We start from the raw sequence: 13,366 nt of genomic DNA on the forward strand, positions 1-13,366 counted from the left end.
GGACTATCAAAACTTCCAGCACTATCTTAAACATTTGAAGCAGTCAGCAATCCAGCTGCTATTTTTATCATGAGCCAAATTCCAAGTAGAATATAGTTTATGCATTATTACGAAGACATTTGCTGTTATGTTTAAGGTTCTGTTATGCTTAGGTCTCTATTACCATTTACGTTATTACAAACTCATATTCTAGAAGCTATAACTTAGCTGTGGAAATGCAAAAGGCATTCAAGCCTGAAATATGCCATTCAAAACTTCAGCCCTGCAGCATGTGAGAGAAAAGTTATTTCTGCTGTTTTAATTTGGAAACAAGATAAATTAAACATCAGCCTCTATTATATTCCTGAAGAGGCTTGTCATTCTATAGATCAAAAAGGAAATTGGAATACTGCAGGCTGAATTGAACCAGAAAGTACATACCAAATTAGAAAGAAAGCAACTCATATTTCTGTAGAAAGTAAATCTATGTTATAAAGCAGTCCACTCTTTGTTAGTAGTATTTAACTAATTGGCTTCCTACCAACATGCTTAGCTGCTACATAAATTAGAACTGTCTAAAATGAGTGCTTGAGACTGAGTGCTAAATAAAAGTGATACACTGACAGATAAAGCAAAATAATTAATTTCATATTAGGAACATTAACCCATTTGTAACTCATACCTGGTTTCAGTAAAATCAGTGGGTGTGATATAAGCGAATTGAGAGCAGCAGAACTTTTGACATTAATTTCATGTACATCAGGTTTTTTGAATCAAAGATAATAGTGTTATTTTTAATTTCATAAAGACAATAATTGGTACCTAGACTCTAGCTATTAGCAATTATTGAAACAGATTACCTGACAATACATAAGGGGTACTGTCAATTCTAGTTCAATGCATGAATTCATTTAGCCCTCAGACCATTGAATTTGATCCATTGGTGGTCAATGAAAATGTCACATTCTTGTTCTAGTAACCATGATTATGTGGTTTCAGATAAACCATGAATATACATATTGCAGCCTCCTCCCACATTCAAAATTAATCATCCCCTTCCTTCTATTTAGATAATTTAGCACTTCATTTGCAGACTATAGTTGCCTAGTGCACAGCTTGTATATATTGAGAAACAATACTCACTCTGAAACCTGGTGTTAAGGCGCAAAAAATTAGTATTTATTATATTTGTAATAGCATAGAGGAGTCACTAATTTTATACAAAGGCTTGGTGGTACTCATTTCTATAACTTGGAAGAGGAGGGGAGGAAAATTCAGAAAGAAAGGATAAGTGAGCTTAAAAGTATCAGTCTGATGGCAGATCTAGAAAAGACAGTAGGACAGAACATATCTAGACTATCAACTTGCCTGTTGCCTGCACCATGGTTTAGACTGCTTGCTATATGTATCGCTACACCATTTCAAACTCTTCCATAAGTTCGCTTTACTCAGACTTAAGTTTTGTGAAGTTGATCTGATCATTAATAATTACAGTTATGGTTTGCAGAGTAGTTTCAATCATAGATTAAAAGCCCAGCCTTGTTTATATTAGCATCAGTGAAAATATTCCAAGAAACCATGGAGCACAATTTACAGAGTGGAAAGAGAAGAATAGCACACTCTTTATAGCCTAGTCATGAATGTATACTGTGTCTACTCCAGGCTCTGGAGAAACAAATCTACCAATATCCAGAGACACAAATGCCCTGTATGTATGGCATATAATTCACTTAGTATGTATTAGTTTATAATTGTTCATTATTTATTATCTTCACTTGTGTAGCATTTACCAGATAAATAATTCCTGTAAATGGACAGCGAACATATTCAGCTTTCCGAACAGCACAAGATGTTCTAATTGTATTGTTTCTGAAGTACATCAGTTAGCACAGCTTTATAAGCATTTACTTACACTTAAAACAGAATATCCACTTACAATGGACAAACTCATGCAGAATGAAGTGGAAATTCACTGCTGGAGAATAATGTGAAATGTAGAGCAAAGCAACCAAAAATAAATCAGACAAAGGAATGTTGCTGTGATATGTTATGATACAAGGCCTCTTAACTCGAAGGATTAGGTTCAGCAGTGGTAGACAGTTTTATACTTCATATTGTTATTTATATAGCACTGCTAGTGTATGTGGCACTTGATGGACCAACCTTTGGATGATCTCTGGCACTAACTTTCTCTCCTCCTCTCCCCCCCCCCCGTTCCTGAGGCATTCTCACATGTACACAGGAATTACCTTAACCATTTCTTTATTAAATGTTTCCACTAATTAATAACATTCACAAAAAGGCACAAAGAAACTAAAGCCACATCATTAACCAAAACTATGGAAATATCCACTGGGGAAAAATATGGAAAATGAAGCAGCATATAAGAAATTCTTAGTTAACGAAAAAGCAAAAGCATGCTGAAAAGCACTGGGTCCCCCATCTCACGTTTGGATCCACTGATGGGCAGCTTTAATGTTAAGTAGGTCTGCCATTTTAGTAGTGCTCCCTTGTGAGAAGGCATTCTGCACAAGACATGGATGTCAGTCAATCAAAGGCAGCACTGGCTTGGCCAGGGCTTAGGACTAGGGACCAGGGGAGTGCAAATCTCCTTCCACTCTATTATTGGGATATATTAGCCTCATGCTAGTATTGCTTAGCATTATTTCTTCATCAGCCTTTGACAATGAACAAGAGGAGGGGGAAGAGAAACAAGGAAGAAGCCAAAGAGGACAAAAGAAAGCCCAGCATCTCTAGGAGTATTATATATGGTGCCAGGAGTAAGGCCATAGTTGATGCACACAGAAGGGACAAGTCACTTGCCCCAGGTCCAGAAGTCCAGCAAGTAGAAAAGGTCTTGGGAATACACAAAGAAGAAACATAGCTATCAGAGCAGGTGGAAGAGGATATCACAAGAAGTGGAGACTTTGGACAGTGATCTGGACTCAACAGATCAGTGTGAAAGTCTTATATGTGTATGGCACCTGTGTAATGTCTGCACATATAAGCTAGTTGCAAGTTGAAGCAAACTGTTGGGAACAAGTACAGTGGTGCCTTGCATAGCGAATTTAATCTGTGCAGCAAAAATTGCTGCTAAGCGATTTTGTCGCTATGCGATTTTAAAAAGCCCATAGAAACGCATTAAAACCTGTTTAATGCATTCCTCTGGGATTAAAACTCACCTTAAAGCGAAGATCCTCCATACGGTGGCCATTTTCGCTGCCTCTTAAGCGAGGAATCCGTCCCTACACACAGCGGGCGGCCATTTTTTTACCTGGTAGCCATTTTGGAACCGCCGATCAGCTGTTAAAAAATCATCGCTTTGCGATGATCGGTAAGCGAAACAGGGAACCAATCATCGCAAAGCAAAAAAAAAAACATTTAAAACATTGCAATGTGATCGTTTTTGCAATCGCAAAAACTTAATCACTATGCTGTTTCATCACTAAACAGAGTGCCCATTAAGCGAGGCACCACTGTAGTTGCACCTACATGGGCCTTTCACGCTGCTTGCAGAAAGAGAGAGAATGAAGTGGCAACATTGTGACTCGTGAATCTTCTTGTTGCATAGGCTTTAGCAGCAGTCATGCAAGCTCTGGGGGAAAAACCTCCTGTGGGCTAGTGGTGAATCTTTTATAAATGCAACACAAGTGTAAGGACTGGAAAAAGTCCCCATGTGTCATGCATGCTGTAGGTAAGGCTCCAAGAAATCCTGTCCAAGGAGGAATGGCAACAACTACTGCAGTTCCTGGACAAATTTTGCTCCCAGGCCAGGTGCAGAAAAACATTTCTCCCCTCATAAGAAAGAAGTCTAGTTGCCATGACTCAGCTTCCAGATAACCTCACCTGTATGAGTGAGAATCTTCATAGAATTTCCCCCCTAGTTTTAGACTGCTATGCTGTCTCATTTTGCCAAGATTCTGGAACCACTTAGCCAGATACCTCATTTATGTGTTTCTATAGTTAGGCAGCCCACAAGCAGCTCCAACTCCTTTATCTTTTCACTGTATCATCACAAAAACTCCAGGAAATCTCTTCCTCTGTCTTTATGTGGATAGTGAAGAGGAAAGAGCAGCCTAAAGTTATGCCATAGAAGCTCAGATGTCTCCTCTAAACTGGGTTGGTGAATTATTCATAGAAATCTGGTGTGTTTAGTTACCTCAGTAGGGATGTACAGAATACTTGTTAAATTCTCTGTTCTCATCAATTTAGGCTGCCCTGGCTTGCCAAGACACTTGAGATAATAATATTCCAACCCCAGAAGATTTCATACCTCCAGGCAAGAGGGAGACAAGAAGTGAAATTTTTACTCTCCAAGGTCTCAGTAATTTGCATGACCAATCTTTGCATAAAAGGAATGTCTCTTGCATTTGAAAATCAAAGCATAGTACAGCAAGTACAGCATGGGCATTTTTTTAAAAGCCCAAAGTTCCTCTCCAATGGGTCTAATCCTTAAAAGCCAATGCCACAAAGCAGTAGGTCTTATCTTCTTCTATGGGTTGTGTCATCTGTGTTAAACCATGAGTTGCAGAGTTTTGTTCTACACTATGAGGAAAGAACAGTTAGACTTGGATATGGAACAACTGATTGATTCAAAATTGGGACAAGCCTGTATATTGTCTCCCTGCTTATTTAACTTATATGCAGAATACATCATATGAAAGGCTGGGTCTGGATGAATCCCAAACCAGAATTAAGATTGCTGGAAGAACAACCTCAGATATGCAGATGATACCACTCTGATGGCAGAAAGTGAGGAGGAATTAAAGAACCTCTTAATGAGGGTGAAAGAGAAGAGTGCAAAAATGGTCTGAAGCTCAACATAAAAAACCCTAAGATCATGGCCACTGGTCCCATCATCTCCTGGCAAATAGAAGTAGAAGATATGGAGGCAGTGATAAATTTTACTTTCTTGGGCTCCATGATCACTGCAGATGGTGACAGCAGCCATGAAATTAAAAGACACCTGCTTCTTGAGAGGAAAGTGATGACAAACCTAGACAACATCTTAAAAAGCAGAGACATCACCTTGCCAACAAAAGTCTGCATAGTCAAAGCTATGATTTTTCCAGTAGCCATGTATGAAAGTGAGAGCTGTACAATAAAGAAGGCTGACCACTGAAGAATTGATGCTTTTGAATTGTGGTGTTGGAGGAGACTCTTGAGAGTCCTCTGGACTGCAAAGAGAAGAGACCTCTCCGTTCTGAAGGAAATCAACCCTGAGTGCTCACTGGAAGGAGTGATCCTGAAGCTGAGGCTTCAATACTTTGGCCATCTCATGAGAAGAGAAGACTCCCTGGAAAAGACTCTGATGCTGGGAAAGAGTGAAGGCAAGAGGAGAAGGGGACGACAGAGGACGAGATGGCTGGACAGTGTCATCGAAGCTATCAACATGAATTTGACCAAACTCTGGGAGTCAGTGGAAGACAGGAGGGCCTGGTGTGTTCTGGTCCATGGCATCACGAAGAGTCAGACATGACTTAATGACTAAACAACAACAATGAGGAAAGAAATGTTTTACTTATCTTGTACTGGTAAAAGGTAAAGGTTCCCCTTGACAATTTTTGTCCAGTCGTGTTCGACTCTAGGGGGCGATGCTCATCCCTGTTTTCAAGCCATAAAGCCAGCATTTTGTCCGAAGACAATCTTCCGTGGTCACATGCCCAGTGCGACTTAGACACGGAACGCTGTTACCTTCCCACCGAGGTGGTCCCTATTTATCTACTCGCATTTGTATGCTTTCGAACCGCTAGGTTGGCGGGAGCTGGGACAAGCGACGGGCGCTCACTCCGTCGTGTGGATTCGATCTTACGACTGCTTGGTCTTCTGACCCTGCAGCACAGGCTTCTGCGGTTTAGCCCACAGCGCCACCACGTCCCTATCTTGTATTGGACTGTCATAAAATTCCTCATCCTCTTGCAGGTTGTGGGAAATAATTGTTTTCAGTTGCTGATTTTGATTTATAAGAGAAGATTTATATTCATACTCCCCAATACAACTAGATTCCCCATGGGGCATTCTTCCTACCCCACACAGCTCAACTCGTTGGCAACATTTTTTCCATTATCAGCAGAATGTAACTAAGGAAGAGGATCTGGGCCATAATGCTCATTTAAATGTTAATATTGACAGGCTGCTGCCTTCAGGAACTGGATAAGTTCACAGGTGTCAGGTTTTCTTGGTATCAAACATCACAAATAACAGTTAAAGACAGGAGTGTTTAGACTCACACATGGCCATAAAAATATCACAAGCAAGAAGGACTCTTTCCCACAAAATTAACTTGATTTAGCTATTGATAGTGTTATATGTTGCATTGAACTTATTGGCATGTGATGATAACGATGATGGTGATTATAGTGATGTTTACAATGATAATTGTTAGAGACAGACAGTTGACTGTGCATCAGCTGATGTCTTTTTAGTCCTCTTTAGGATAGAAATTAAGGAAAATTCACAGCAGTAATAAATACGTGTAAAACCATATGATTCACAACAGCACACAGCTAATGACACTTATTCTCGAGGGACTTCAGAAAGCGGCAGTGTCTCACACTGGAAAGCATGTTTTAAGCTCACCTGAGCAGTTTCAGCCGGATAGTGAAAATAAATAAACAAGACAGTCGAATTGAAACGTATATAGAGATCCAATAAAGAAAAAAAAAAACTCATCTGCACCATAAAAATTAATGATGAACCATAGCACTGGTCCGCCAGCTGAGCTTGACCAAATGTGTCCAAACTTCACACCTATTTAGTGGCTTACAATAAAAAAGAAAATAAAGGAAGTGACAATTTTGTCAGCTTTGAAATGACAAACAAATGGCTTTTTTGATTCTGAAAAAATATGCCATGAAAACCTAGCATTTTAACCAACTGAGAAGAAAATCTGTTCATGCCAGTGGAAAGACAGAGTACTGAGATTGATTTTCTTCACAGTTTATAACAGTGTCCTTTCATGGAAAGACACTGAGTGGAAATGTAGACATCCTAAAGGCTTAGAAAGGTAGCCATGTTTAGTCTGTGCAAGCATATCAGGCAAAATCAAAAGGAAAAAAAAAGAACAAAAAAGAACAAAAATGTGGCACCTTAAAGACTATCTATTAAATTTTAATGTGAGCTGTTTTGGATCAACTCCACTTCTTCAGACATGGAATTAAGTCTGTGTACCATATCAGCTTGGAAATTAACAAAGTGTCATTTGACATCTTAAAGAAAATACATATTGTTGACTATTGCTTTGGTATCATTGTTTTATATAATGAACAGCATCAATACCTAAAGCCCTTAATAGCTGGGATCAAGAACACTTCACCTCTATGCATGGTCCTATTCCTGCTAGCTGGCACAAACTATTATATATCACATAGGACTGCTAAATTTGTTAAATGAGCCATGGAAAGGCAGAATTTACTATCTACTAACTTCATAAGTTCTTCGAGTTAATCTCAAATCTTGATTCTTTTTTCCCCGAGAATACTATTACATTTTATTACTATTATTTTATCATTTTATGCTTTTTATACTTATTTGTATGTATTCGCATGAGATGCCAAATCCTATTTTATGACTGATTTAATCTATGTTCTTGCGTACAGCCTGATTGGCTACAAAGCAATAAAGTATTTGTATTTGTATTCATAATGAAGAACTAACTTTACAATCAACAACTCACTGATGCTTGAATGTATTTGCGGCATTATATTCTTCCCTTGCCTTCCCATCCTCTCATTCTATACAACTTTAAAACTGGCCCTGTAGGTTTTCCTAATTTTCTGGAAATGTGTTGGGGCTCATGGGCAGTTGTAGTGGTAAGAGATAGGAAGAGATCAGCAAAATAAACATTTGGATTCTGGCTTTTTTTTCTATTAAGGAGGGATATAATTTTAATTTATTCTTTCATTTATTTTATATACTTATCAGAAAACAACATAAGGGTATTTGTCCATTTCCAGACTGTTCCAAAGGGAAGTGAGGAAGCCAAAAGAGGTGTTAAAACTGAAGCACTGAATTTAGCTTCAGCACTTTGGTGGGGTTAAATATCCCAGGTAGAAAAATTTGTTTCAGAGTTAGAATGGGACATGAAGAAACAGAATGGTTTCCCATAGGTGAAGGTGTCAGACAAGTGTTCATTTTACCTCCTTGTTTGTTCAGTTAATTGGCAGGACAGATCACATGGGAAACTGGATTAGATTCAGAAGAAGGTGGATTGAAAACTGGTGGAAGAAGCATTTAAGATATGCAGATGACACCATCCCACTGGTGAAAAGCAGCAATGATTTGAAATGAGCTCAGCAATACTACAAGCAAGAAGGATCTTGGAGCCATTCCAGATATCTTGAGTATTCTGTCAAGTTCTAGACACCACACTTCAACAAGGATGCTGACAAACTGGAACAAGTTCAGAGGAGGGCAATAAGGATAATTGGGGGCTGGAAACCAAGCCCCATGAGGAAAGACTGAAAGAACTCTTCATGTTTACCCTTGAGAAAAGAAGACAAAGGGGGGGATACGATAGCATATGCTGAACATGGTCAGTAAAGGACAAAAGGGACCCCCTCACCACTGCAGAAGTATACTGGATACCTTGCAGATGTGGCCAGATATATTTTGGGACCACAAAACACAGTATCCACACCAGAATCAAAGAACATGAAATACACTGCAAACTAAAACAACCAGAAAAATTGGCAGTAGCTGAACATGCCCTGAAACAAGCTGGACATGAAATCCTGCTTCAAAATACTGAAGTACTGGACAACACCAGCAATCATTATGTTAGACTGCACAGGGAAGCTTCAACAAAAAAGAAGAAAGTTTAAAACTCAACAAAGCCTGGCTCACAGCACTGAAAAATACAGCCTGCAAAAGGTCAACGAATTCTACCCAGCTACAAGGACTGGTAATCACTGCACACAAAAGACCAGCTAACGACACCCATCAATTACAGTGATAGATAATCTCAGCCTCTTATTTATTTATTTTATTTATTTATTCAATTTATATGCCGCCCACACTACCCAGAGGTATCACAGTAGACCCACAACCAAAAACACGCTGATCACCACATTCACCCATCTCCTGAAAAAAGCTGATCCCACAGCTATAAATACTCAACTATCCAAACAAACTGCACCACAGCATAGACAGAGTTCTGACTCCTGTCCTCTGAATATGCCAGCCACAGAGACTAGCGAAACACTAGGAAGAAAAACCTTCAGAACACGGCCAAAGAGCCTGAAAAACCCAGAACAACCATCAGATCCCGGCCGTGAAAGCCTTCGAGAATACGGGGGGGGGGGGGGCTATTTGTTTGAAATATGGTGCTGGATGAAAGCTTTGTGGATACCCTGGACTACCAAAACAGCAACAACAGAGTGGCGGAATTATTTTGCACTGGGGTTGAATTAGCCTTTGTGCACCAAATGTTGCTTATATGTTGGAACGTGTGTGTGTGTGCACGCATGCATGCACCTGGAGATGAGTGTGTATGTAAGAATGAGAGGAAAGCATAAATGTGTGACAGGCTGTACGCATTTCTGAAAGACTCATTTGAGATGTTATATGAGCTTATCACCAGGCAAGCCCCCCCCTGAGTGCCATCTGCAGCTATGCACATGGTATGCAATTCCGCCCCCAGCCTGCCCAATGCCACATGTATCCTTCAGAAGTAAATACGTTGGCTACTCCTACTATAAGGAGTTTGAGCCCACAGATGTTTGTTCTAACCATAAAAAGACTTAAGCCTACTTATGGGAATTTTAAATAAAAGCTGAAGAATCTTGCAAAGAATGTAAGAACTCCCATTTACCAAAAGCAAATAAGAGACTGAATTAGGCATTCTGCTTTTTATGTCCAAATCTGAATTCTAGGTGGTATGCCAATATTTAATGAGACTTTAGGCAGTGATCTCTACAGTTCTGAAACAGTATTTTTATTCTCCCTTTCTTTTTCATTTCCATGCCCTAACAATGGTTGAATTTAAATCTTAATCCTTTGTTTTAAATACAGGTCAACCTTTTTAAAAATCCTTTTCCTCCCTCTTACTTGGTCTTTCTAACATATTTTAACTTTATAATATGCCTTGAATCTGAAAACAAGAACCTTTAATTATGGATTTATTTTCATTATCATTACTCATATTTCTTCCTATATTATTGCACCTCTGCATGGTCTTGTGTGCATTCATTTCAGTTTTCCAAGATTTTTAAACAAAACAAAATAGCAGTCTTGGTCCCTTGTCATCAGAACAAATAGTAGAAGAAGGACAGATGAATGACAGCTTCATAACCTTCCATTTTTACAAGGGCATGTTGCCTTCAGTTTGCTAAGAATCATAAGTGAAATTTATCCATTACCGGGTGCTGGAGTAGTAATATTAGCATTGGAAGAAAACCAAGATCAATACTATATAGAATCAAGCACAACAACAAAATGTTTTACTGTATTACTGGTAACTGTGTAGGAAAACCATTTTCAAAGATCAAAACTGCATGTATCACTAAGAAATTTCATTTATTGTCCAGAAAACAAGAACTGGTTCCATACCTGTCATCTTTTTTAACATGTCACATATTATAGGAGGCACAGATGCTCTTATAGATACTGTGTTATATTTATCACAGGCTGGTGCAACCTGTAAGTCTGTCTATCTATATCTTTCCTTAATATCAGACACACAAAGATTAATGGGGACATATTTGCTTGTTTCTTGGCCCTCTGTGTTATAGCAGTCTATTTTTAAATTTTATAACATTCTTTATTATTAATTCTGAAGAGCTGGTAGCTGATACTCACACTGATCCAATGCATATGGAATTTAATATGTTTCTTACACTATGAAACACAGATGCATATTCTAAACCAAACATGTACTTCACTATGTGTGTATGTGTCATTAAGTTAATTTTAACGTAGGGTGAGCCTAATAGGGTTTCCAAGGTACATCCAATATTTAAGGAGTGGTTTTTCTATTTCATGAGTCTATAAACCTAATCCAACATTCTATCCATAACATATAATGGCTCTCATACTTCACTAAAGATATTTTAAATTTGTATTATTTTTCCATTTGCGGTGAAAAGGGGAAAATATACTGACCAGGATAAGCAGACTTAAACCCATCAGTGATTTAAGTGAGATGTGTGGCTGTGACGGAACCCTCACCTATTTTGCCCAGCAAAAACAAAAGAAATGTGATTGGCTGGAAAGAGTCAAGAGAACCAATCCAGATATGTCAGCAGGTGATATATAAACAAGAGCTGGATATTTTTCAAGTGAGTTAACCAAGGGAGGTTTTGGGAGTTTAACAAGAGATTTAAAAAGAAGGAGTTAAAATTGTATCAAGGGAAAAGTGGCCAGGGCTTCAAAGTGGGCTATGAAACATAAGCTACTTTGTAGCAGAGAGAGCTGGTTCTGGCCTAGAAAAGTTGACATACTGTATATTATTAATGTAACTTTGAGTATAAGAATGTGCCTTTTAACTGTTGTGCTATTAAAATCTGCTTGGCTCTAATGATTTAGGTTTATGGGAAGCCTACCGGAAGGAAAGGGCAGTTTAAAGGTGATTAGCCAGGATTGGGCGAGTCACAGTACCCCCAACCTATTTTGAGAACAACCACTTATCCTCAAGCCAAACTGAGAATTCTGTTCATTCTGTAGTTACACATGGACTAAAAAGATACTGATTTGCCCAGGGTGTCCAATGTCTCAACAAGAGTTTGAACCCAATCTGGTTCTGCAAGTGCTAAATTATACTGATGCTGGAGAAATAATATGTGTCAACTTTTCTAGGCAAGAGCCAGCTCTCTCTGCTACCGGGGGGGGGGGGGGGGGTCTCTGCACCAGAAGGTAGGTTGACCAAAGAATAGTAACACCTGGAGAAAATGGAGGCAGAAGGGGCCCTTTTTTTAACATTAGGGCATTTTGTTGTTGTTTAGTCGTTAAGTCGTGTCCAACTCTTCATGACCCCATAGACCAGAGCATGCCAGGCCCTCCTGTCTTCCACTGCCTTCCTGAGTTTGGTCAAATTCATGTTGGTAGCTTCGATGACACTGTCCAACCATCTTGTTCCCTTCTCCTCTTGCCTTCACAATTTCCCAGCATCAGGGTCTTTTCCAGGGAGATTCCTCTTCTCATGAGATGGCCAAAGTACTGGAGCCTCAGCTTCAGGATCTGTCCTTCTAGTGAGCATTCCGGGTGGATTTCCTTCAGAACGGAGAGGTCTCTTCTCTTTGCAGTCCAGAGGACTCTCAAGAGTCTCCTCCAACACCACAATTCAAAAGCATCAATTCTTCAGCGGTCAGCCTTCTTTATGGTCCAGCTCTCATTTCCATATATCACTACTGGAAAAACCATAGCTTTGACTATATGGACCTTTGTCAGCAATGTGATGTCTCTGCTTTTTAAGATGTTGTCTAGGTTTGTCATTGCTTTTCTCCCAAGAAGCAGGCGTCTTTTAATTTCATGGTTGCTGTCACCATCTGCAGTGATCATGGAGCCCAATAAAGTAAAATCTGTCACTGCCTCCACATCTTCCCCTTCTATTTGCCAGGAGGTGATGGGACCAGTGGCCATGATCTTAGTTTTTTTGATGTTGGGCTTCAGACCATTTTTGGCGCTCTCCCCTTTATCCTCATTAAGAGGTTCTTTAAGTCCTCCTCACTTTCTGCCATCAGTGTGTGTAATGAGTGCAATTGTACTGTAGTTGGAGCTTTCTTTGGCACTGCCCTTCTTTGGGATTGGGATGTAGACTGATCTGTTCCAATCCTCTCATCACTGCTGAGTTTTCCAAACTTGTTGACATATTGAGTGTAGCACCTTAACAGCATCAACTTTTAAGATTTTAAACAGTTCAACTGGAATTCCATCACCTCCACTGGCCTTATTGTTATCCATGCTTCCTAAGCCCCAGTTGACTTCACTCTCCAGGATGTCTGGCTCAAGATCAGCAGCCGCAGTATCTGGGTTGTCTGGGACGTCCAGATCTTTCTGGTATAATTCCTCTGTGTATTCTTGCCACCTCTTCTTGATGTCTTCTGCTTCTGTTAGGTCCCTCCCATTTTTGTCCTTTATCATGTCCATCTTTGCACAACGTGTTCTTTTAATATCCCCAATTTTTTTGAACAGCTCTCTGGTTTTTCCCTTTCTATTATTTGCCTCTATTTCTTTGCACTGTTCATTTAAGAAGGCCCTCTTGTCTCTCCTTGCTATTCTTTGGAAGTCCACATTCAATTTTCTGTAACTTTTCCTATCTCCCTTGCATTTTGTTTCCCTTCCCTTCTCTGCTATTTGTAAGGCCTCGTTGGACAGCCATTTTGCTTTCTTGCATTTCCTTTTCTTTGGTATGATTTTTGTTGCTGCTTCCTGTACAATGTTATGAGCTTCC

The 13,366-nt window shown here is 39.5% G+C and overlaps 1 protein-coding gene across 2 annotated transcripts in view; it reads right to left on the reverse strand.

Annotated features, from left to right (window-relative positions):
* CLSTN2 (calsyntenin 2) overlaps positions 1-13,366 on the reverse strand; it is a 496,583-nt gene that overhangs the window by 39,471 nt on the left and 443,746 nt on the right. The gene's annotated exons all lie outside the window — the stretch shown is intronic.

The sequence above is a fragment of the Pogona vitticeps genome, chromosome 3 (genome assembly GCF_051106095.1).
Source record: "Pogona vitticeps strain Pit_001003342236 chromosome 3, PviZW2.1, whole genome shotgun sequence".
In the NCBI taxonomy this organism is placed as follows: domain Eukaryota; kingdom Metazoa; phylum Chordata; class Lepidosauria; order Squamata; family Agamidae; genus Pogona; species Pogona vitticeps.